The 22,555-nt window shown below is 42.2% G+C and overlaps 1 pseudogene; it reads left to right on the top strand.

Moving 5' to 3' along the window:
* The first annotated feature begins 20,649 nt into the window (after positions 1–20,649).
* On the top strand, positions 20,650–21,001 carry LOC129669699 (40S ribosomal protein S20-like; annotated as a pseudogene).
* Positions 21,002–22,555: the final 1,554 nt, after the last annotated feature.

The raw sequence follows: 22,555 nt of genomic DNA, 5'->3' as shown, positions 1-22,555 counted from the left end.
TACAAATTAATTTTTTGTAGTGTGGAAAATTTGCATTGGCATGCCTTTTCTCATTTAAAATTAAAACTCAAAAATGTAAAGCCAACCATAAGCTTCAGTGTTCTGCACACATAAATTCCAACAGTTATCAATTTAATCCTCATGAATGTTGTAGGTATTGCTATACACAGAAACATAAATTGCTTTTATTAGTATACGGCACCAAATTTGTAGCTACAGTTGACTATGGGGGCCCTATGCCAAGGATTTATTTGTTCTCGGGTCAATGGTCAACTTGGTGGCCTGGTATGTTATTCCCATAAATACATCAACATATTCTGCTAAAGTCATATTTTCTCATAGCTTTCTCCTCTATCATTTGCTCTATAATTTTTAAAGAAAGTTTTATTTATCTATATATTTGAGTGTGTGTGTGTGTGTGTGTGTGTGTGTGTGTGTGTCTATATGAGTTTATGTGTACAACATGAATTCAGTTCCCTCAAAGACAAGAATGGTATCAGATATGCTTGGAACTGGATGTGCAGATTTTCACCTATGCTGTGTAGGTTCTGGGAACTGAGCAAGGGTACACCACAAAACCAGTAAGTGTCTCTAGCAATTTAGTACATACTCACTTCTAAAATCCAGTTGTTTAAGAGTAATTAGATTAAAGTTGTCTTTCTGGAGACGAGCTTCAGAGTTTGTCATTCAAAGAAAACATAAATCATCAAGAAAATTCAAAGCAGCTTGCATATAAGTTAGTGCTAATAAGTAACTAGTACCAAGCATTTTAATTTACACTAAGCCTCCCTCCCCATTGTACTTTTTTTTTTAATACTCTGAAATATCCCAGAAAGATGCAGGTCTAAAGTTTTCTCCATTATCTGGGTTCCATCTGCAGGTGAAAGTATAAGAAATCTTGTCTCCTAATGAAAAGCCTGTCTCAAATCACCATGAGTTTTGCTTCTACTCTGTCTCCACTGCAACAGTGCAGGCATTGTGTTGTCAATAAGGAACTGCAGCATAATGTTATGTATAACTTACTGCCCTTGACTCGTGGACCAACGGACATCTGAAGGCTGCCTGGATAGATGAGCATGTTCACTGGTCCAGGTGTAAGTTGTAATGACCACACCATGAAGTTACCTTGGCATCCTTGAATTTTGTGTATGGTCAGCAAGTGTACAGATCTCATAAAACTGGACAGTTGTGCCCCTGATGGACAGAAGCATGGCTTAACGGAGACAGACTGCTCCGGGGCAGTACTTTCTTTGTGACTTCTGAGTTGCATGGCCACACACAAGTCTGTTAACCTTAATGATACCTTGCTTAGCTTCAAGGATGCAACTTGCACCAACACCGGCTGTAGCAATTGCTCTGCAAGGTTGCTGCTCTGAAAATAGTGAGGAAGGAGAAGATGCATCAGTGGATTTTGATCATCTAAATGTTCTTTGAGAGTGAGACAGCAGATGAGACAATGACAGAATAATGTCCTTTCTTCAGACCATTTGTAGCTTATTTAATTTTCATAAAGATGACAAGAGGATCATCAAATCAAAGAAGGCAAACCTGTATAGTATCAGGCAAATGAGAGAAGAGCAGGCAGAGTTGGAAGGGCCTGTGAACCACAGCTAACTGGGTGTCTGGCTCTTTTGGCTAACTTTTGGGGCCTGCTAAGATGGGTTTGAAACATAGCTCTCTTCTGGTCTTCCCCAGGGAAATTAGTGCAATGCTGTTAAGATAGCAGGGACTGAGCATAGTGGACCTACTATCTCATGAAAGCAAATTCAGACAAAAATCTACCCTGGAGACATAAGAGGATCTTTGTGTTGTATATCACTGAAAAAGACCCTCATGAGATAGGGATATCTACACATCAGGGCATTCAAAGAACCCAGCATGGACAAGAGAGGGGCCCACAAACCTCCACCCCTGGCTGAGAAGCTGCTAGCAGTTGATGACTTTGGGGGTAAAGGGTCATTTTTCTTCAGTGATGTGTCCCATAATAGGCTGTCCACATTCCATCGAATAGTCCTATACCCATATTCATTCAGGCAGCACTAACTAGACTAACAGCAGGGCTATAAAAAATAATAGGACAGGCCACTCAGCCCAGTAGGGAGCAAGCCTAAGGACATACCCCCATCCTGATGCCACAGGGCTTAGGCAGGCAGAGCAGGCCTGAGATGACCCCCAAAATCCAAAGACCCGAGGAGACACTAAACTGGACAAGTAAGTGGTGGGGAGATGAAAAGGAGAGGCAGAATGATGTGTGAACACTGAAGAGCAGCAGACCTGGAGCCACGATGGTGGTGCAGAATAGCCTGATGTGTATAGCTGGTGAAGTCACCTAAAGCCACAGTGAAGTCCTGGCCTGTGGTGCCACCGAGGGCCACGTCTTGGTCCATGACCCTGCAGTAGCGGGTGTCTGTTACCACACAACAGGTGGATGTCCCTGGTCTGGACTGCTACCTGAGATCATGCTGACATCTGAGGGCTGTGCAGAACTGGCCCCACCACTCACCTGAGCATCTGAGAACGCTGGCTCCAAAGGCATGAAACTAGAAGAGCCGTCCCCACTTCTCAGCTGCAGTGTGGGCCTTGCCCAGGAAGTACAGTGGATCTGGCCTTGGTTGTGGGGTTGCAGGTGAGTCAGCCTTAGGGCATGAGCATGGAAGAGCTGGCCCTACCACTCATCTGCCATGTGGTAGAGTGGGTGTGAGAGAGATGCCCTTCTCCCTACCCCTTGCCACCTATGGAAGGCAGGAGAACTGGCCCAAGGTCATAAGAGTGGGACAGCTGGCCCTGTCTCTCACTGGTGGCAGTGCTTGGGGAAGTGGGCCTCCTCCACACCTGGGCAGCACGGTAGATCTGTCCCTGGTTGCAGAGATTGCAGGTGGGCCAGCTCGGAGGGAATGGGAGCAAAAGAGCTGGCCCAGACCCTTTCCTGCTCAACTCAATAGAGCTGGCCCTGCTGGCATGGGAGTGGATGAGCCAGCTGCAAAAGCATGAGTTTCTTGACATATTAGCACCCCTGACACACCCTGTAATAAAAAGATTAGAGGAATTTGTCCACACTCTAAACTCAGTGCTGACCATATTCTCTGCAAGAGTCAGTATCGGAGCATCTGCTTAGCTGATGGCGATTCCTGTTATTCGCTTATGTCTGAGTCGGGCTGGGGGAGTGATTTGGTTTTAAAATCACAAGGAACAAACTTGGAGAATTGGTTGCTTCTGTGTCTCTTAAAACCTGCCACCTCCCCATTGCTGGGGTGATGCCACGATTTCCCCAAATGCTGCATTGCAGATGACCTGACACCGCTAAACCTCCTCATGAGGATGTTCCATTAAAGCACCCCACTTGTGTGGCTCTATGAGGCTCCCATCCAGACTGCTGCTTTCCCCTTTAGGAGAAATTTGTTTCATCAGACTTGCTTTAGCAGAAGACTCAGTAAGCAGGAGCAGTAGATGGCATCTAGGGATACACAGGCATGCAAAAAATTTCTCTTTAAAAAAAAGTTTTGATACTCAATTCTATTTGCTACTCAAATAGAATATTTGGGACAAATCAAATAAAGAGCTCGGCAGTGTGCTGTCACAATGACAAGCGTGGTAACAGCCCATTTGAATCTTTTCTTACAATGTGTTTGAGCACATTCACCCACTCCTCACATACATCTCAGGTCCACCCCCTTCCTTACCCACACAACATAATGTTCTCTTCTTTCTTAAAATCTCCAAGTACAGTTTGTGCTGCCCATACACACTTAGATGTCTGTCCATGCACTGCAGAACTGTCAACTCTCCAGGGGCCACTTCCTTAAAGAAATCCGAGTCTCCCTTTCCCAAGAGTTCTCAACTGCCAACAGCTCCCTAGCCAGGGATGGGACTTCCTGCCTACCTCTGTGCACTTCATGCTGGAGTTTCTCTGGCCTGAGTCAGCACAGACGTTATGCATGCCATCTGTCTCAGCGGATGGGAATTCATACGTTCAACTGTCCTGCCATGTCTGGAAGGCTTTGCCTATGACTCTAACAATCTTCCTACCCCCAGCCTTCAGAAGAAGGGATGTGCTATTTATACAGTATTCAGCTGTTAAGAAAAGTAGGCTGGAGAGGTGGCTTGCTGGTTAAGAGCACTGGCTGCTTTTCCAAAGAATCTGGGTGCAATTTCCAGCACCCACATGGTGACTCACAACTGTCTGCAACTCCAGTCCCAGGGGATCCGAACACCCTTACTCAGACATAAATGCACATTTTAAAAGTAACAAGTAAATTATTTTTAAAAAATGAAATGATGAAAGTCAGAGGTGAATGGCTGGAGCTGGAAACAATCACTGAGCAGATAACCCTAACCCAGGAAGAAGACAAATGTTATACGTCAATCACAGAGTAGATAACCCTGACACAGGAAGGAAACAAATGTCATATGTCAATCACACTGAGTAGATGACCCTGACCCAGGAAGAAAACAGATGTCAGTTTTCCTCTTATTTTCAGATGTTAGACTTGAAATTTCAGATGTGTATATTCCAGTCTGAAAATTACCAAGGGGTCTGACATGGGAGATATTTCAAGGGAGGGAAGATAGAGTGGTAGAAAGGGTTAAAGAGAAGTAATGGAACAGGGAGGGTTTAACCAGGAAGGAAATGGGAAGGCAGGGTGGAGCAGGAAGTACAGGAGGGGAAACTTACACGAAAGATAATGGAAAAGAAATTTTATGGAAACCTGCTCTTGAAAAAGCTCTTAAAGCATATGTATGCATGCATACATACATACATATATTTATTTAAAATGTCGTTACCCTATAAAGGGGCAGCAATGCTCTTACTAGACACTACAGGATAACAAATAAAAAGCCCAAGGCCAGGGATAAGCTACTTCTTCAAAGCTTTTGATCAGTGAGGTCCCATCAACCCCTGAACACTGAGTTTTGATTTATATTCAATTCATGTAAGTGCAGCTTGCTAACTCATAGCACCATTGGAGGTATGGTTTATATCTGAGTCTTGTCATAACAAATTTTAAATGTGATTGGTGAATCACTGATCTCCTGATAATTGGAAGCACTCTTATTTTTACATAAAAATTCTCATGAAGCACAAACATCTTTGCTAACTATACCTCCTCTCAGAGACTGTAAGTGTTTAAAAATGTCTCCTGAAGAACACACACTTCTTAAATGTGCAGAATTCTAGCCGAGACCACAGGCTCCATTGCCTCCGAGTTTCTTCAACACAAGGTGAGCAAATCCTGCCATACTCTTCACCCATCTTTATCTTCCTGCTTTGTTATGAGGTCCCACTTTGTAGCTTAAAATACACAGAACAAACATCCATCATGCTCAACTTAGTTTGGGGGAAAATAACCACAACCCAAGGACTGCCTTTACCCACTGACCCACTTCTGAGGTGCAGGGAGATTCCTCATCTTCTGAGATCACAGCAGGCCATCAGACTCCAAGATCTATGCCTTCCTGGATACTCTGTCACCAGAGGCAATGACTTCATCAACTGCTCTGATTAGGAACAAGAATGCTGGGACTAGACAAGCCTAATTCGATGCCTTGGGCATAGGGTTGAGAGGAGCAGTCTGCTTGGTGTTGCCTGAGGAAGGAACCCATCTTGGTCAAAAGAAAGAAGATAAGCAGACATTTCTCTCAGGAGAAAGAACAGAGGAAAACTTCTTAAAGCCAAGACTTGAGAAGACATGGCCAGGAAGGAGCTTGAGGCATTGATGAAGACGATGCTTTGAGGACGGAGCCTTCTGCACTTTCTACTCGGTGTTGGCTCTGTGGCTTCCCTATAGTATTTGGAAACACAAAACTCAGATTCTCTTTAAAGATTCATTGGCTGGGTGGGATTTTACCAGCTATAAGAACAAGCTAAGACCTTCTTCTATTCCTCCTTCTCCTTCTCTCTACCTGAGACTCCCAGGCTGGAAACAGAAGCCCAGCCTAGCTGTCCTCTCTGCCCAGTCATTGGCGCTCAGCTTCTTCATTCGTCTGTCAGAGGTAACTGGGGAGCAATGTTTACACAACACTGATAGAGGAGATTCTTCATAGACATTCCAATGTCCTGGTCTTGACTCATAATCAGATCTCAGGGCATGGAAACCAGCATCTGAATAACAGTGCACAAGACATCTCCCCGCGATGATGTCTCTTCACAGCAATAGAAACCCCACAAAGACATGTACCATGCACTCACATGTACAGTCATACACACTCACATTTAGTCATTCTCTCTCTCTTTCATCCACTCACATGCATAGTCATTCACACAGATGTAGACACACTCACACATATATGAGTAACTCAGATCCACACACATTCACACACATCAACACACTTGATGCACACACTCCCATGCACAGGATACACACATGAGCTGTGAAATCTTTACACACACTTCACAAGTCACTCATTATGCTGTGTCTTCAGAACTATTGCCATATTCACACTATGGAGCGGGCAGTTGAGGGTCAGAGAGATTGACCCACTCCAGGCCAGGTAACGGGTTAGAGGACACAAAGGCAGTTCCCTCACTGTCCACACCTGGCCCGGTACCCACCATTCACTATCCAGCCATTCTCACTGTAAGCCACATGTACAAATAGCATCCACGCTCTAGGGCACAGGTACATCTACAGAGCTAAACCATGAAGACCAAAGTGCCTGCCCTTACTGGAGGAAGTTCTTCATGGAGTTCACATGTTCATGTCAGCATGTCAACTCCACCCAACAATCAAGGACCTCTACTGCCAGAGCTGCATCTAAACAGAGCAAAGCGTCATGGCCAAGAGGATAGATGGTTCTATGGGAACACCCAGGGCCAACAGCTTTCCCAGGACTTGGAGACAGTGAGATCCTGAAGCAGTTGGTGCTGCTGGGACCACCTTGCTCTCATCTCCGCCTAGAATCAGTATTATGCACAGAGCTCCATATTGCAAATATCAGAACTGGTTCCCCAGTCCCAGTGGCCTCAAAGGTGATGCTGGCACTTCTATGCCCATGATGTCCTGCAATTCACTTTCATTCCTTTAGTTCTCATGACAATAATATCATGCAGGATAAATTCCAGTAATGAGGAAGTGAAAACAGAGAGTCCCCTTGGTTTTAGAATTCTGAATCTCTTCATTCACCTGGGTGACTCTTATGGTCATCTATTTGTGCTAGCTGCTGCTTCTGGAGTAGGAGAGAAACTGCTTTCCAGCAGAAGTCCTTTCTCAGTTGTTGACTCCATTATCTGGGAATCCTGCAAATATGCATGTTCTGAGAGTGCAAAGGCTTCCTGTACCACTCTGCTGTCAGGCCTCCTGAGATGGAATCATGAATCACTGGCACTCTACTATGGGTAGTTTGGTAACAGAGTGTCTTCGGTGTCCTTGCTCACCAAGGAGGAAGGACAGAGGCCACACCAACATCTGTGAGGTTCAAGGTGCTTGGGAGGCAAGCGTCATTACCTGTACCTCCAAACACAGAAAAAAGTGAGTACCCCAGTTGCACAGCTGGTGAGTAAAATGCTATAATTCCATGTTTCATCCATGCCTGTCCAGTTTTTCTCTTACCCACAGTGCTCCTTCATCCAACCTCCTTCAACAAAGCAATCACACAGCCATGACACCATTTCACAAAGAAGAAATGGGATGACTTGGAGTTCAGGAAAGCATGAGGCTGGTAATTTAAACCTGAGAGGCTGTTCAGAGTCAAGCCACTAACCACTAGGCTAGGACACTGGAAGAAAGTATCACCTTCTTGCCACAAAGTGCCTGTTGACATCTCAAACCCAACAGCAGTTTCCTTTTATAGAAACTTCTTAGATAGAGTGGAATCCCTTGATTGAAAATCATTGGTATTTACAGGCCTGCTATCGAATTAATGATAGACCCAGTAAAATAAATTACAAATCTCTCTCCCCTCACAGGAACTTAAAACATAGCTTAATGTAATAAATGAATCTATTGTCCGAATCTTGAGATAAGTTTGCATGTCAGGGGTTAGCTTTTTTAAGGGTGTGGAATTACACACATCATCTATAGCAGCACTTCTTAACCTGTGGGTCACACAGTCCCTTTGGGGTCGAATGATCCTTTCAGAGGGATCACCTAAGACCACATCTGAAAACACATTACAATTTGTAACGGTAGCAAAAATACAGGTGTGAAGTAGCAAATAATAATAATAATAATAATAATAATAATAATGATAATAATAATAATAATAATAATAATTGGTTGGGGATCACCAAAATGAGGACCACAGCATTAGGAAGGTTGAGAAGCACTGCTCTGGAGGAAGAAGGGTATATGTGGTTTGCATGGGGCACACACATCACAGAAGAATGCTTACAAATTATACATCTATTTTTCTCATTGGAACAGAGGAACCTTTTATGTATAAGAAAGGAGCTTTTCACCAGGGTTGTCTTTGGGGTGTATGTCCTCTTTTGCCCTTCTGTGGGCAGGAGCGTTTCTTTCCACCACAAACAGCTGCAGCCAGTGAAGTTGTAATGGCCTGTCTGCATTTGTTTGGTCAAGTACCTCAAGAGGAAGCAATCAGCAGGAGCACACGCAGGGGCCATTTCACTTTATGATGACACATAAAATTAAAACAATTCAATTTCTGTAAGGAATAGCCAACTCACCAACTCACAGGCACTATGATGAAAGAAAAAAAAAGCTGAGAAGGAACTGCCTTCCTCCTCTTCCTCCTCTTCTTCCTCTTCTTGTTCTCTTCTTTCTTTTATCCACATTAAAAGAATGATCAACAACTCTCCACTTCCATTTTTAAATGTTCATATATTATTTTGATCACATTCTTTCTCCTCCTCCAAATCCTCCCAGTTGCTCCCACCCATCCAATTTTGTGCTCTTTCTCTCTCTTAGAACATACACACACTTGTTTGTTGGCACACGCACACAAAGACAAAAAAGCACAAAAATGCACAGGGTCTATTTCGTGTTAACCAACTACTCCTGGGCATGGGCCCTCCCTAGTACATCGTTGCTATATCCAGTGACATTCTATTAAAGAAAACCGATTTTTCCCTCTCACAGCAAGTATGAGTTACAAGTAGCTTCTTGGTTAAGCATGAGCCCCTGTGCCCCTTCCATTCTCCATGCTGGGATTTTGCCTGGTTTGAACTTATAGGCCTGTGCATACAATCACAGTCTCTGTGCATTCATGTACTCATCAGCCTTGTCCTATCTGAGAAAGCACTGTTTCCTTAAAGCCTTCTGCCGCCTCTGGCTCTAGCAGTTTTTCTGCCTCCTCTGCAACATAGGTTGTGTTCTATTGTCTCAGCACCTGACTTGATCTGGACGTCAGGCTGGGCTCCAGAAAGAAATGGAATCAGGGGAGGTCCCAGATAAGCAAACGAAGCTTTGTGGTAAAAACTGTCCCAATTAGGGCTGAGCCAACTTCTGCTCCAACCTCAGTAGCTGGGGTGAAGAAACTAAATCCTGGAGCTACCCACTAACACAACGCTCCACAGGGCCCTTTCAGCTCAGTTCTGCCCTGTTCTCAGCCACTCAGACTTGAAAGTAGAAGCCAAATCAGGTGTTTATTGTGTGACACCTTTCCTGGGGACACATGATCAAGCATCCTTTCACCCAATGTAGTGAGCTAGTGACAGACTAAAGTAAGTATACTATCAAAGTCCAATTTCGGGAACCAATGAATTTTATCGGAGTTATCACAGGAGAATGGGTAAAGGGTTACTTACAGGAGCAGAAATGACTCAAAGACAACTGAATCATCAAAGCCCACCCACTCCAGCATGGGTGGCAGCTAATAAATGGTGGAAACCTGAAGCTTACTGAACAATTTGCTGGCAGCTCTACAGGCTGGGGAGTATCTCATTCAGTAGCTCAGCTTGTGTCTACCTCATCCAGCTATTGCCACTGATCTCAAAGTGTCTCTCAGCACATCTTATTGGTTGTATACATTTAAGGAGCCTAGTGAATCTAGTCAGATTCAGGGATTTCCTGAAGCTTTTGTGCTGTTTGCTTCCTGAGTTTCAATGAGCTTCTCTTCAAGGGAGATTTTAATCTCTGAGGAAACTGCTATACAATAGTATATGAGAGGCACATATATCTCTTTCAGCTTTATACTGGACTCTGCAGGTCAGATTTCACTGGCCATCTTGGTAGTAGCTTGCTAAGTACCTTTGTTAGACTTATATCACACAGTACCCAGCATGATCTAGGCACCAGGCTGCACTCCAGAGGCTCGGTAAGAAAGCCTCAATCACTATTCACAAGAGGTCCAGGATGATCAAGTGAAAAAACAACCTAATATTCATTGTTTCCTGAGATAGATGCTTGTGAGCCAAGGATGTTTTATAACATACAGCTTCAGAAAACAATGTATCCCCTGCTTCAATAACTCAACTGAAGAGGAATTCAGTCGGGATGAGTTTGTCTACAGCCATTCCTTCTAGATGTATTGGTCACAGCTCTCCACTTGGTGCTGATTTCTGTCTACTTGACTCTCACTGGACATAGAGGGAACAGAGGAGAATCTTTGGCCAACTGGTACCAATAGTCTCTGGCCAATGATATCTTCATATGGTCAGTTTCTGACTAGTGCTATACTCTGCTTCATTCTTAAAAAGTAAACACCCTTCAAGTACTAGTCAGTCTTGCCTCTTTAAGCCAGCAGTGAGAATTCTCTGTGTATTTCCATTTATATGCCTTATTTTTAGCTAGATTAACAGCTGCCTAAGGATATCAGCTTAAAAATCCAGCAGGAATTAAATAAGTGTTGCCTCAAATGAAATGAAATGAAATGAAGTTAAAGATGGTAGCATTATTTTCTTCAAATTAGGAACACACAAGTGTATGACAAGTCTAGGGACAGAAAGGAGATAAGCAGGTCACAGGTAAGGCTTGTGAGGTCACATGGCAATCTCCTACTCCTACAAACGTTCTTAGCTGATTCATTCACTGTTGTCTCCCTACGTTCTTGACTTGAGGGAACATCTTACAGAGACTGGGGGATTTGATAGAGACTCCTAGTCATGCCACGAGATTAGACAAGTCCTCTCCAGAGTCACACATCAGAAATTAACATCCCTGCTGGAGGACCTTTTACTGTGGGGAGCATTTGCAAGAAGTCAGTCTAATAGCTGGGTGTTGTGCACAGTAATTACCGGAAATAAATGGAACAGGGTGGGTGGAAGGCAGGGGGACAAAACCATAAGCACATGTGCTGTGTCAAACACAGGATCCGAGAGCCTGCGCTTACTGGTCCTTCGCTGGTAAGAGCTGAAAGCAGCAATGTTTGTACACAGAGGAATGACTGTTATGTGGTGGGTGAAAAGATGAATTAAAAGTGTCATGAGACCTGCGAAATCAGAACCCAGCATTCCCAGGAGAAACAGATGGACGCAGTGCCAAAGGGCAATGAATGACATTTCCTTTACAGTTCAAAGTGAACGTGGGAAAGGACTTGCTTGCCTTACAACCTCTTCAGAGATTCTGATGTCCCTGCCAGTGCTCAAATCTTCACCTTCCTAATTCTAATCTGTGCCTTTTCCTTCTCTATTCTGAATTCTAAGTGAGCAAGCGCTTAATGATATCCAGCGCACCTGAAACATTCAAGAGGCGTTTATCTCAACAGGCATGGGTCAGGGATAGCATTGTTAAGATGAGTCTGGGGTGCCACTGCTATGTACCAAATGCCTGGTGAAAAGTACGAGAAGCATTGTGTGTGTCCGACTGACGAGGAGCTGCGTGCCACAGGAAGTTGCTCATGGGGAGAAGAAACAGGAGGAAATTCATATGGGAAGTCCCCTCTGCTGCACGAAGGTGCAGGAGACTGTTACAAATGTTGCCATTTCAATGTAGGACCCTCAGACACATACACTGCAGCCGATTAAAAGATGGGCCCTGTGTGGAAAGGCTTCACTAACATGGACTATGTGGCTTCCTCTCCTCCCTGGAGCTCAGGTGAAGAAAACATGAAACATTTATAAAACAAAACAAAACATTTATATACATTTGACTAGAATCTACTGACTCCTCTATAAATGGCTAAAACTGATAAAGTTATCTTTATAGAATGAAATCACGAGGATAAATATAAAGATAAAAGATGAAAGTAAAATGAAAGGATTGGTTTTTACATGTTGAATATTATAGACCAAATTCCCTCTCCCTTTCCCACCTGTGTGTGTGTGTGTGTGTGTGTGTGTGTGTGTGTGTGAACAAATATCCATTACCTAAGTTGCAAAACTTTGTGTTACATTGGCTTTTGTGAATTGGAGTTGTAGTTTATTTGCTTTGCATATGTGTTCAATCCAAATGCCACAAAAAACTTAAATTAATTATTTTTGTGGTCTTACCTCTGACTTTCTCCCCTCCCCATTTTTACTGCCTGCATACCTCAAACCTTGGTTGACAAGCTCCTTCTGTCTCCCATCCATTTCCTTTTCCATGCACCCCACTTCCTCCCAGAGAGTTCTCTTGGATTTATAGAAGCCTGCTGTGCAATAGCAGAGTGAGGTGGGGAGGCTTGAGGTAAACCATCTAAGCCATTTCATTTTGACACCATGAAGGAGAACCAAGAACGGGAAAGGGAACAGAGGACATAACTGTAAAGGATATGCCATTTAAGCTGAGGCCTGGAGATATGATGGGTATGCAGAGGGTAAATGGACAGGAAAGGAAGATCAACTGACAAAACAGATTCCCTGAGCAGACCCACCCACTTCCCTTGTGTTTATACCAGGGCTTCAGGTGCTGATGAGCAGATACAAGAAAAATTTTAGAAGCTGTACAATGACCAGACATCTAAGTTCTTCTAACCAACTTTATTCTCATCCTCAATACCCAAGGGAGTTTGCTTTTTAATTTGCAGGGTGCCCTGATAAATTGTAAATATGAATCTTATAGATATCTTATTCCATCTGTGGACATCTGTGATTTTTTATTTTTTATTTTTTAAGAATACTAATCTTTAATTGCTGGATAGTATTCCATTGTGTAAATGTACCACAATTTCTGTATCTATTCTTCAATTGAGGGACATCTGGGTAGTTTCCAGATTCTGGCTATTATGAATAAAGCTGCTACGATCAAGGTTGAGCAAATGTCCTTATTGTGTACTTGAGCCTCTTTTGGATATATGCCCAGGAATGGTATAGCTGGATCTTGAGGTAGCACTATTGCTAATTGTCTGAGAAAGTGCCAGATTGATTTCCAAAGTGGTTTTACAAATTTACATTCCCACCAGCAGTGGAGAAGGGTTCCCCTTTCTCCACACCCTCTCCAGTATATGTTGTCACTTGAGTTTTTGATCTTAGCCATTCTGATGAGCGTAAGCTAAAAATCTCAGGGTCTTTTTGATTTGCAGTTTTCTGATGGCTAAGGATGTTCAGCATTTCTTTAAGTGTTTCTGCCATTCGATATTCCTCTATTGAGAATTCTCTGTTTAGCTCTGTACCCCATTTTTTTTTAAATTGAATTACTTCATTTGTTGGACTGGAGCAACAGAACCCAAAAAATCTGGGCCCAGGGGTCTTTTATAAGACTGATACTCCAACCAAGGACCATTCATGGAGATAGCCTAGAATCCGTTGCACAGATATGGCTATGGCAGCTCAGTCTCCAAATGGGCTCTCTAGTAAGGGGAACAAGGTCTGGCTCTGACAGGAGCTCAGTGGCTAGATCTTTGATCACCTCCCCCTGAGGGGAGGAAGCAGCTTTACCAGGCCACAGAGAAAGACAATGCACACTGTCCTGATGAGACCTGATAGGCTAGGGTCAGAGGGAAGGGGAGTAGAACTTCCCCTAATGGACTGGGAAAAGGGCATGGGGGGAGAAGAGGGTGGGATTGGGAGGGCCAAGAGGGAGGGGTCTACAGCTGGGATACAAAGTTAATAAATTGTAATAAATAAATAAAGTGAAAAATAAAAGAAATACCAGTTTTAATTCACGTGCATAATGATCTCTTGTGGAATGGTTAATTCTTGGGGCTTCAAGGACTAGAAAAAGTTTTTATTTTGTTTTCTTTTTTAAGAATTTTTAATTTATTAAAATTTATTCACTTTGAATCCCAGCTGTAGCCCCCTCCCAATCCTGCCCTCATGCCCTTTTCTCCTTCCATGCCCCTTTCCCAGTCCACTGATTGGGAAGGTCCTCCTCCCCGTCCATCTGACCCTCGCTTATCAGGTCTCATCAGGACTGGCTGCATTGTTTTCCTCTGTGGCGTGGTAAGGCTGCTCCTCCTCAGGGGAAGGTGATCAAAGAGCCAGCCACTGAGTTCCTGTCAGAGAAAGTCCCTGTTTCCATTATTAGGGAGCCCATTTGGAGACTGAGCTGCCATGGGCTACATCTGTGCAGGGGTTCTAGGTTATCCCCATGAATGGTCCTTGGTTAGACTATCACTCTCAGAAAAGACCCCTGTGCCCAGATTTTTTGGTTCTGTTGCTCTTCTTGTGGAGCTCCTATCCTCTCCAGATCTTTCTATCTCCCCATTCTTTCATGAGATTCCCTGTACTCTGCCCAAAGTTTGGCTATGAGTCTCAGAATCTACTCTAAATACCCTGCTGGGTACAGTCTTTCAGAGGTCCTCTGTGTAGGCTCATATCTTGTTCCTTGTTTTTGCCCTCTTCCATTTGCCTTTCTGAATGAGGATTGAGCATCTTAACCAGGGTCCTCCTTCTTGCTTAGTTTCTTTGGGTGTACAGATTTTAGTATGATTATCCTATATTATATGTCTAATATCCATATATAAGTGAGTATATGCCATGTGTGTCTTTCTCAGTATGATCTTTTCTAGTTCCCACCATTTGCCTGCAGATTTCATTATTTCCTTTTTTTAATTACTCAATAGTATTCCATTGTGTAAATGTACCAATTTCTGTATGCATTCCTCAACTGAGGGACAACTGGATTGTTTCTGCAAGTTGTTTCATTTCAACTTTCACATTTAATCTTTAATCCACATAATTCCATTATCCAGTGAGACCTGAATTGGCCCAGCTTCACTTCTTATGCTGTTCATGTAAAGACCATTTTTTTTCACTTTTTCAATGTGTTAAAAAGACATAAACAACAAACTCTCCCAAACAAGCAAACAAAAAAAGAAAGAAAGAAAGAAAACAGAAGAAAAACAAACCAATAAATAAAAATCACAAAAGCAAGTATTCTCTCTTTTTTTAATGTGAAGTGTGTGAATTAGTATGTGGGCCTCTTGGGCTCTTTTTCTTCTGTTTGTTTTGTTCAATTCTGATATGTTAGTTTTATCATTATATAATATCATATTATATTATTATACTATCTCCAAGAAGCCTGTTTGTTTCCTAATGAGACAGACATTGTGGCATGAAGGGGGAGATACGAAGGAACAGTGAGGAGTACAGACAAGAGAAACCATAATCAGGATTTATTATATGAGGGAAAAAGCAATTTTCAATAAGAGGGAAAAAAGAAAATTAAATATCTGGCAAGAATATCCAAAGAAAAATAGAAGAATGAAAATAAAAGTATGTGAGTGCTAAGTAAGGTATGACGCTGGTGATGCCACAAAGGGGCTCACACAGTAATATGAGGAATACCCTAGAGCAAACCCATACATGTAAAGGCATCTCAAAATATAGATGACATGCAAATGCTTAGGAATAATACTACCACATGTAAACGATGGAATAGAAGAAACAGAAAATCTGAAGACTTCTATGTATAGTAAATAAATCTCCAGATTTGCATAGCTATATTTGTTAATTCTTCCAAACAGTAAAAAAGAAATAGCAATAACCTCCTACAAACATTTCCAGGAAATAATAAGAAACAGCTCAAACTTAACTGTTTTAATGGAACCTGTATTACATTGATTACAAAGTTGAAGGAAATGAGGCAAAGTATAGTTATTAGTCACTTCCTCTGTTCATAAGTAGAAAAGTCCAAAATATGATATTACCAACTAACATAATCAGCAGATAAGTAAGATCTCAGCAACTGAGATCTCAGTAACTAAGTAAGATAATCAGCAACTAAGTAACATCTCAGTAGCTAAAAATAATCAGCAAGTAAGTAAGATCTCAGTAACTAAGTAAAATCTCAGCAACTAAGTAAGATAGTCAACAATTAAGTACAGGTGCTTCCAGAGCCTGACCATCTCTCAGAAACACCCTTAAGATAAGCTGGACCAGGTTTAACTGAGAAAACAGAATCTTTTCATTTTAGAAGGGTCAGAATGTAGGGAGACATTATGTTTTCATCACAGGGGTGGCAGACCTGAATTTCTTACAGTCGATGAGATTTTGTGATGAAGCTGATAGAATTGTGGAAATAGAGAGCTGTATCCTTAACTTGATGACATGTTCCTCAGCACACATGCTTTCTTACAGCTAAGTCCTAGAGCTGTGTTCTCAGGCCAGAAAAGGGGACAAGGACACTCATAGTCATGGGGCCATGGAAAATGATGCTGCAATTTGACATGTTAAATATACAAAGAATAGTTTAATATGAAGAATGAATATTAAACATCCATCATACCATTGTTCAAAGATTATGTTTTTATGTAAACAAACTGAAAAATATTTTCAGTACAAGTATCAAATTAATAAACATATTTAACAAGCTGAACAATAACAAGTGATAGAAAATAAAGGTTTTAAAGATATTTATGGTAGCTTCTAACAACAAGATCTCTATACAGAAAATTACTATTTGAAAACAAAAAGAAACCTAAATTGTGATGAATTAGGTGACTACATAAAATGGTTTCAATTCTCCCTAAAATGGCCTATTTTTATGCAGCTCCAATAAAAATCCAAAGAGGTATATACTCTGTTATTTATTTATCCTTTGTTCTTGTGTTGTTTGTTGCCTTATGTGGGAATCTCACTATGTAGCTCAGATAGCCCTGGGATTCGCTATGTGGCTGAGGTTGGGTTTGAAGTCTGGCAATCCTGCCTTACTCTCCAAACGTTGGAGTTGAGGTGTGACACCTCGGGACCCTTTCAAAGTCTGTATACATGTTCTATAAAACTGTAAAAGGAAGTAATGTGCTGACGTCACTGTATCTCTTATTCTAAGGGCATAGTCTTATCTCTTTCTATGAGGTCTTCCTTGTAGTAAGCTTTGGGGAATATTTTGCTATATAATCCTGCATACATTTTATTAGATTTATTTCTCAAGTACTTTAAATGATATTGTATATTTTACTCTCTTTTTCAGATGTAATTTAAAGAGTATGGTATACTGTAGTAACAAAATGAGGTAAAGCTGGTTAATGCTGAAATTCCACCATGAATGAGAGGCCGTGCTAATAATTTTCTTTGTTTTAAACCCTCACAAAATCATTATTGCTATTTTATTGCTTTGTAGAGAAAAAATGACAATAGCAAAAATTTGCAGAAAGATTCAACTTGTCTATGAATAACTTGCAAATTTTTCCAAAATTTTTTTATAAATTTAGACTTCTTAGACTGAACTTGATGGAAATAATGGCCAAACCAATAGTTGTTAATAAAAGAATGTAAATTCCATATGCATAGTAAGCTATCAAATCAAATAATTAGTATAACATAAATTAGCAGTATAATACAAAATTACTATTTAAAACATATCAGTGAAAATGTACACTAGGATTTACATAGTTAAAGAAATAATATATGATTGAGATTTTCCATAAGTCATTTAACTATATGGCAAAGGAATTTAAGCAAGGCTTAAGGGAAAGTAAGCCTAAAAATGGGTTATCAAGAAGACTTACCAGACATAACAGGAAATTCTTCTGATGATGGTTAAGTGGGGCACTGACCTGTGGGTAGAACGGTAGTCATTTTATTGCTCTGTTTTTTTAGCACAAGCATAGTTGTTGTTTCTCCCTTTGATTTGTGACCTACCTAGTTTCATGAAAGTTCTTGGCCGCTCAGTGTCAGGCATGGGGTCAGTCTCATGGAATAGGCCTTTCATCCAATCAGATAGTGGTTGGTAACTCCTACAACTTTGTGCCACTATTGCACCAGCATATCTTGCAGGCAGGTCACCATTGTAGATGGCAGAGTTTGTAGTTGGGTTGGCATTTAACTTTGTCTCTGGTAGTGTCCAGAGTAACTTCCAGTAACATGAACACCAGTCAGTAGAGGTGAAGGCTCTACTTAGTCTCCAGCTTGACTTCCCATATTCAATGAGATGTGTAAGTGTTCTGTTCAGCAATAAGACCTTACCACCAGCTTGTGGCGAGCAACCAAGAGCCTTGGCAACAGCCTGAGTTGTTCACAGGTTTCCAAGGGAAACTCTTTTCCCAATGATTCAACTAGATGTAACCCATTCCCTGGACTTGCTGGCAAAAAATAAGTCTAGTATTGTCTCATCCCCATTATTTGGTGACTCCATTTACCTTTCTATCATATATGTGTATATATATATATATATATATATATATATATTTTTTTTTTTTAAGAACTTCTACACTATTGCTAACCCTGCAGAATATTTTTCCCTGAATATGCAATGCAAGCATTCCTGTGACTGACTGAACTGTGGGTGGGCTCAGTCTTATGATTTTCCTCCTTTCTTGACTGCTGTTTCCCCATTAAGGACCTGCTGCCTCTCACTAGGAACCAAGCTAAAGAGAAGCATCTGACCCTCCTGTGCAGTGAGGGACGATGTCACACTTGGGCTCAAATGAGGGCAATAAAAGTCCATTTTATGATTATGTATGCACACACAGCAGAGAAGAAACAGGAGAGGAACACAGTGTGTCCCGAAGGAGGTCTGAGAAGAGCAGGCATGGGACAAATGATTAACAAGCTTGTCAATGGCCAGCGGCCATGCCTAGCTTAGCAAATGTGAGCTGAAGGTCCTCTGGGACCAGGGTCCTGGCCATTACTGCCAAATGGACAGCAGCCTCCTGGGTTAATTTAATGCTGTGGGGGCTCTGGATCCATGCTGCTCTGTTCACTGGCTGTTTGGAGTAGAGATGGCATTAGCATTTAATCCAACAGCAGATACAAGTGGCCTTTCCATACAAAAGGCCACGCACATAAAGAAGGCTATCATGGGCACACAGGCACGAACAGACCTGAAACTACACAATTTTGCAGGAGCTGCAAGGTGAAATGCTAACACATGCAACTTTACACAGCCAATCAGTGGGAGACCTGGTGCACAGATCCAGCTTCAGACGGTAGGCCAGAAGTATTCTCTCCTTTCTTATGCATCAACTCCGGGCATCCAAATCCTGGACAAAGCAGAAGTTCCCGCACCAACTAGGGATTCTTTTGAGGAGGGATTTTAAAGTTGCACACATACATACACACACAAATGTATACTTATCTTAGTACACATTTTCTCTAACACATACTGCCAAGTCCTTCTAGCACTTAGGGCCCGGAATTCTGTCTGAGGTGACAAGAGAATGAAGAAAGGACAAACACACAGACACACAGACAGAAAAGCTGGGATTGGGTGTTCTGGGCTGTCCGATAGAGAAGCCCCAGAAGCTTAGTGTATTCGTTAAATACATTTGAACAGGGAGATGGTTTTTTTGCAAACAGATGAAGAAGGAAGCAGGTTTAATATCCACAGGCACAGGGTCTTCCAGGGATAAATATCTGGGGTGGGGAAGCTATGGTAGACATTTTCTGCACACTGCCAGCATTCACACATGTGCCAGAGGAAGCTCTGCCGTCCCTCTGAGCATCACCGATGGGACACTTTGTCACTCCCATGGGACTGAGGCATTAGAGCCTTTGTTGTCCATGGCAACAACGCATACTCACTGAAGACCCCACTCACGCAGGGCTTGCTCTGCTCTCCACAGTCTACCAAATCCTTTAAAACTCACAGGTGCTGCAATGGTTAATAAAACACAGAATCAGCCAGAAGAAGAAAACAGGAAACAACCTAGGAACCTGCCACAGAGGGCATCTGAAAGCCTCTGCCCTGCAGACTATCAAAACAGATGCTGAGCCTGATGGCCAACTGGCAGGCAGAGTGAATGGAATTTTATATAAGAAGTGGGAAATAGCAAGAGCTGGAGAGGACAGGAACTCCACAAGGAGGGCAACAGAACAAGAAAATTTGAACACAGGGAACTTCCCAGAGACTCATACTCCAACCAAAGACTATTCATGGAGATAACCTAGAACCCCTGCACAGATGTAGCCCATGGCAGTTTAGTGTCCAAGTGGCTTACATAGTGATGGGAAGAGGGACTACCTCTGACATAAACTGATTGGCCTGCTCTTTGATCACCTCCCCCTGAGGGGGGAACAGCCTTACCAGGCCACAGTAGAAGACAATGCAGCCATTCCTGATGTGATCTGATAGACTAAGATCAGAAGGAAGGAGAGGAGGACCTCCCCTATCAGTGGACGTGGGGAGGAGCATGCATGAAGAAAGGAGAGGTAGGGTGGGATCGGGAGGGGAGGAGGGAGGGGCTTATGGGGGGATACAAAATGAATAAAGTGTAATTAATAATAATAATAATAATAATAATAATAATAAATAAAACACAGAATCATCCAGAAGTGTTACTGAGTTCACATATTTTATCATAATTTAGTTCTTCAATTAGTGTTTATTTAAAATGCCGCTCTCTGAGACATGGTTGTGCGTGTCACGGAGCTGTGTTCAGTCTGCTCCTGTCCTGACTCATGGCACTGTTCCCTCCTGCTGAGGAACAAGTCAGTCAGGAATCCATGCCACAGCCATGGCTTTTAAAGATACCGGAAAGACGCCTGTGGAACCGGAGTTGACGATTCACCGGATTCGAATCACACTCACCAGCCGCAGAGAGAAGTCTCTGGAGAAGGTGTGTGCTGTCTTGATCAGAGGCACAAAGTAAAAGAATCTGAAAGTGAAAGGACCGGTGCGCATGACTACCAAGACACTGAGACTCACTACAAGAAAACACCCTGTGGTGAAGGTTCCAAGACATGGAATCCTTTCCAAATGAGAATCCACTAGCCACTCAATGACTTACACAGTCCTTCGGAGATGGTTAAGCAGATTACTTCCATCAGTATTGGCCAGGAGTGGAGATTGAAGTCACCATTGCATAAGTCAACCATGTTAATAAACAATTTTTTTTTTCTGGAATCCCTCTAGGCTAATATTATAAAAAGGATTTTTACTAAACAAGTCAGGAGCCATAATCCCAAATACTTACCCATTTTTAACAATCTACTTCCAAAAGTAAAAGAATATTTAGGTAGAATACAAGAACATTTGAGATTCCCTTTCTTTCCTCAATCTAAGATAATTGGAGCATCTTGCTGCTTTCACTCAATAGCCCATCTGTATGGTGAGGAGTGAACACCTACCAGTCTTCCTGAAAGGCGGCAATTGCAGTATTGACTGTGCCAGCAAGTGCTGGTATTGTACCTGTGAATTGCCATGTAAATGAGCACAGTGTGTGCGAGAGAGAGCAGTCGCTTCATTGGGAAGCAAAGCTGGAACTCTAAGCCACTCAAATCCTTGCTTGCATCACAAATTACTTTTAATGCATCTTTAAAATAGAACAAACAAAGGAACAAAGTCACTTTGCCTTAATTATTTGCATCCAGAATAGAATTTCTTACATTATTGACAAAGGACCCCATGAGTCAGTTAGAATATAATTCTTCTTTGCAAACAAGACCTGTCAGGAAAGCCTTGGGTCATACAGTCTCACACTGATGAGCAGTCTGTTCTTGTTGGGCATTTCCCAGGCAGGTTTACAATTGGGAGCCATACCATTTAATCAGACAAGAACTGCAGCCTAAGAATCCACTCTGTTCCTTAAATAGAAATTATAATGCTTCCAATGTGGGTAGCAGCAAGACAGAGGTCAGCAATCTCCACATACTGGTGATCTGACTGGATTGGATTCTTTTTAGTTGAACCCATGATTACTTAAAACAAAACTAAACAAAACAAAAATTTATAGTCTATTGTTTCTCACACTGACCCTATATATTTGTAAGCTATGTCTGTAAAACTCAAGTGCAGAGCTCTGTGGCTACCTGAAAGCAACGGAGATCAGATTTAACACAGCTTCGACTCTAGACAGAGATGTGCAAGCAAGTTCAGCTGGGACCAGGGAAAGCAGATCTGTACAGAAGAGGAAAGTCAACTAGATCATTCAACGTCACAGCAGCCTCCTCTCATTCCACCAAAATGGATCTAGATGCTATGGATTTGGAGAGATTCATTGGCTTATGAAAAATTAAGGATGAACCAACCACCTGATGAGTCTCACCACATGCTCCTGCCACTGGAGACTTGTCAATAGCGGAACAAAAGACCAAGCAAGGAGGAGCACAGCCACAGAGGACCAGCAATAGCAGTACAAAGATGGTGGTGAGAATTGCCCCATGTTACTGTAAATTTCTACATGTCACATCCCAGACAGGGGTCCTCTGTCCTCGGCCCTTTATTGTCATAACTGTTCTACGAGGTGCACCGCCAGTGTGTCTTAGGTTAGTTTAACCAAAGGATAGCAGCATAAGGATAACAGCATTTTCCTTTTCCTTCCTTCTTCCTTTCTCTTTTCTCTTTCCTTCCTTCCTCCCTCCCTCCCTCCCCTTCCTTCCTTCCTTCCTTCCTTCCTTCCTTCCTTCCTTCCTTCCTTCCTT

Source organism: Psammomys obesus, unplaced genomic scaffold (genome assembly GCF_907164565.1).
Source record: "Psammomys obesus unplaced genomic scaffold, mPsaObe1.curated_primary_1811, whole genome shotgun sequence".
In the NCBI taxonomy this organism is placed as follows: Eukaryota; Metazoa; Chordata; class Mammalia; order Rodentia; family Muridae; genus Psammomys; species Psammomys obesus.
The sequence above is the reverse complement of the archived record's forward strand: the minus strand, read 5'-3'. Positions and strand labels throughout refer to the sequence as shown.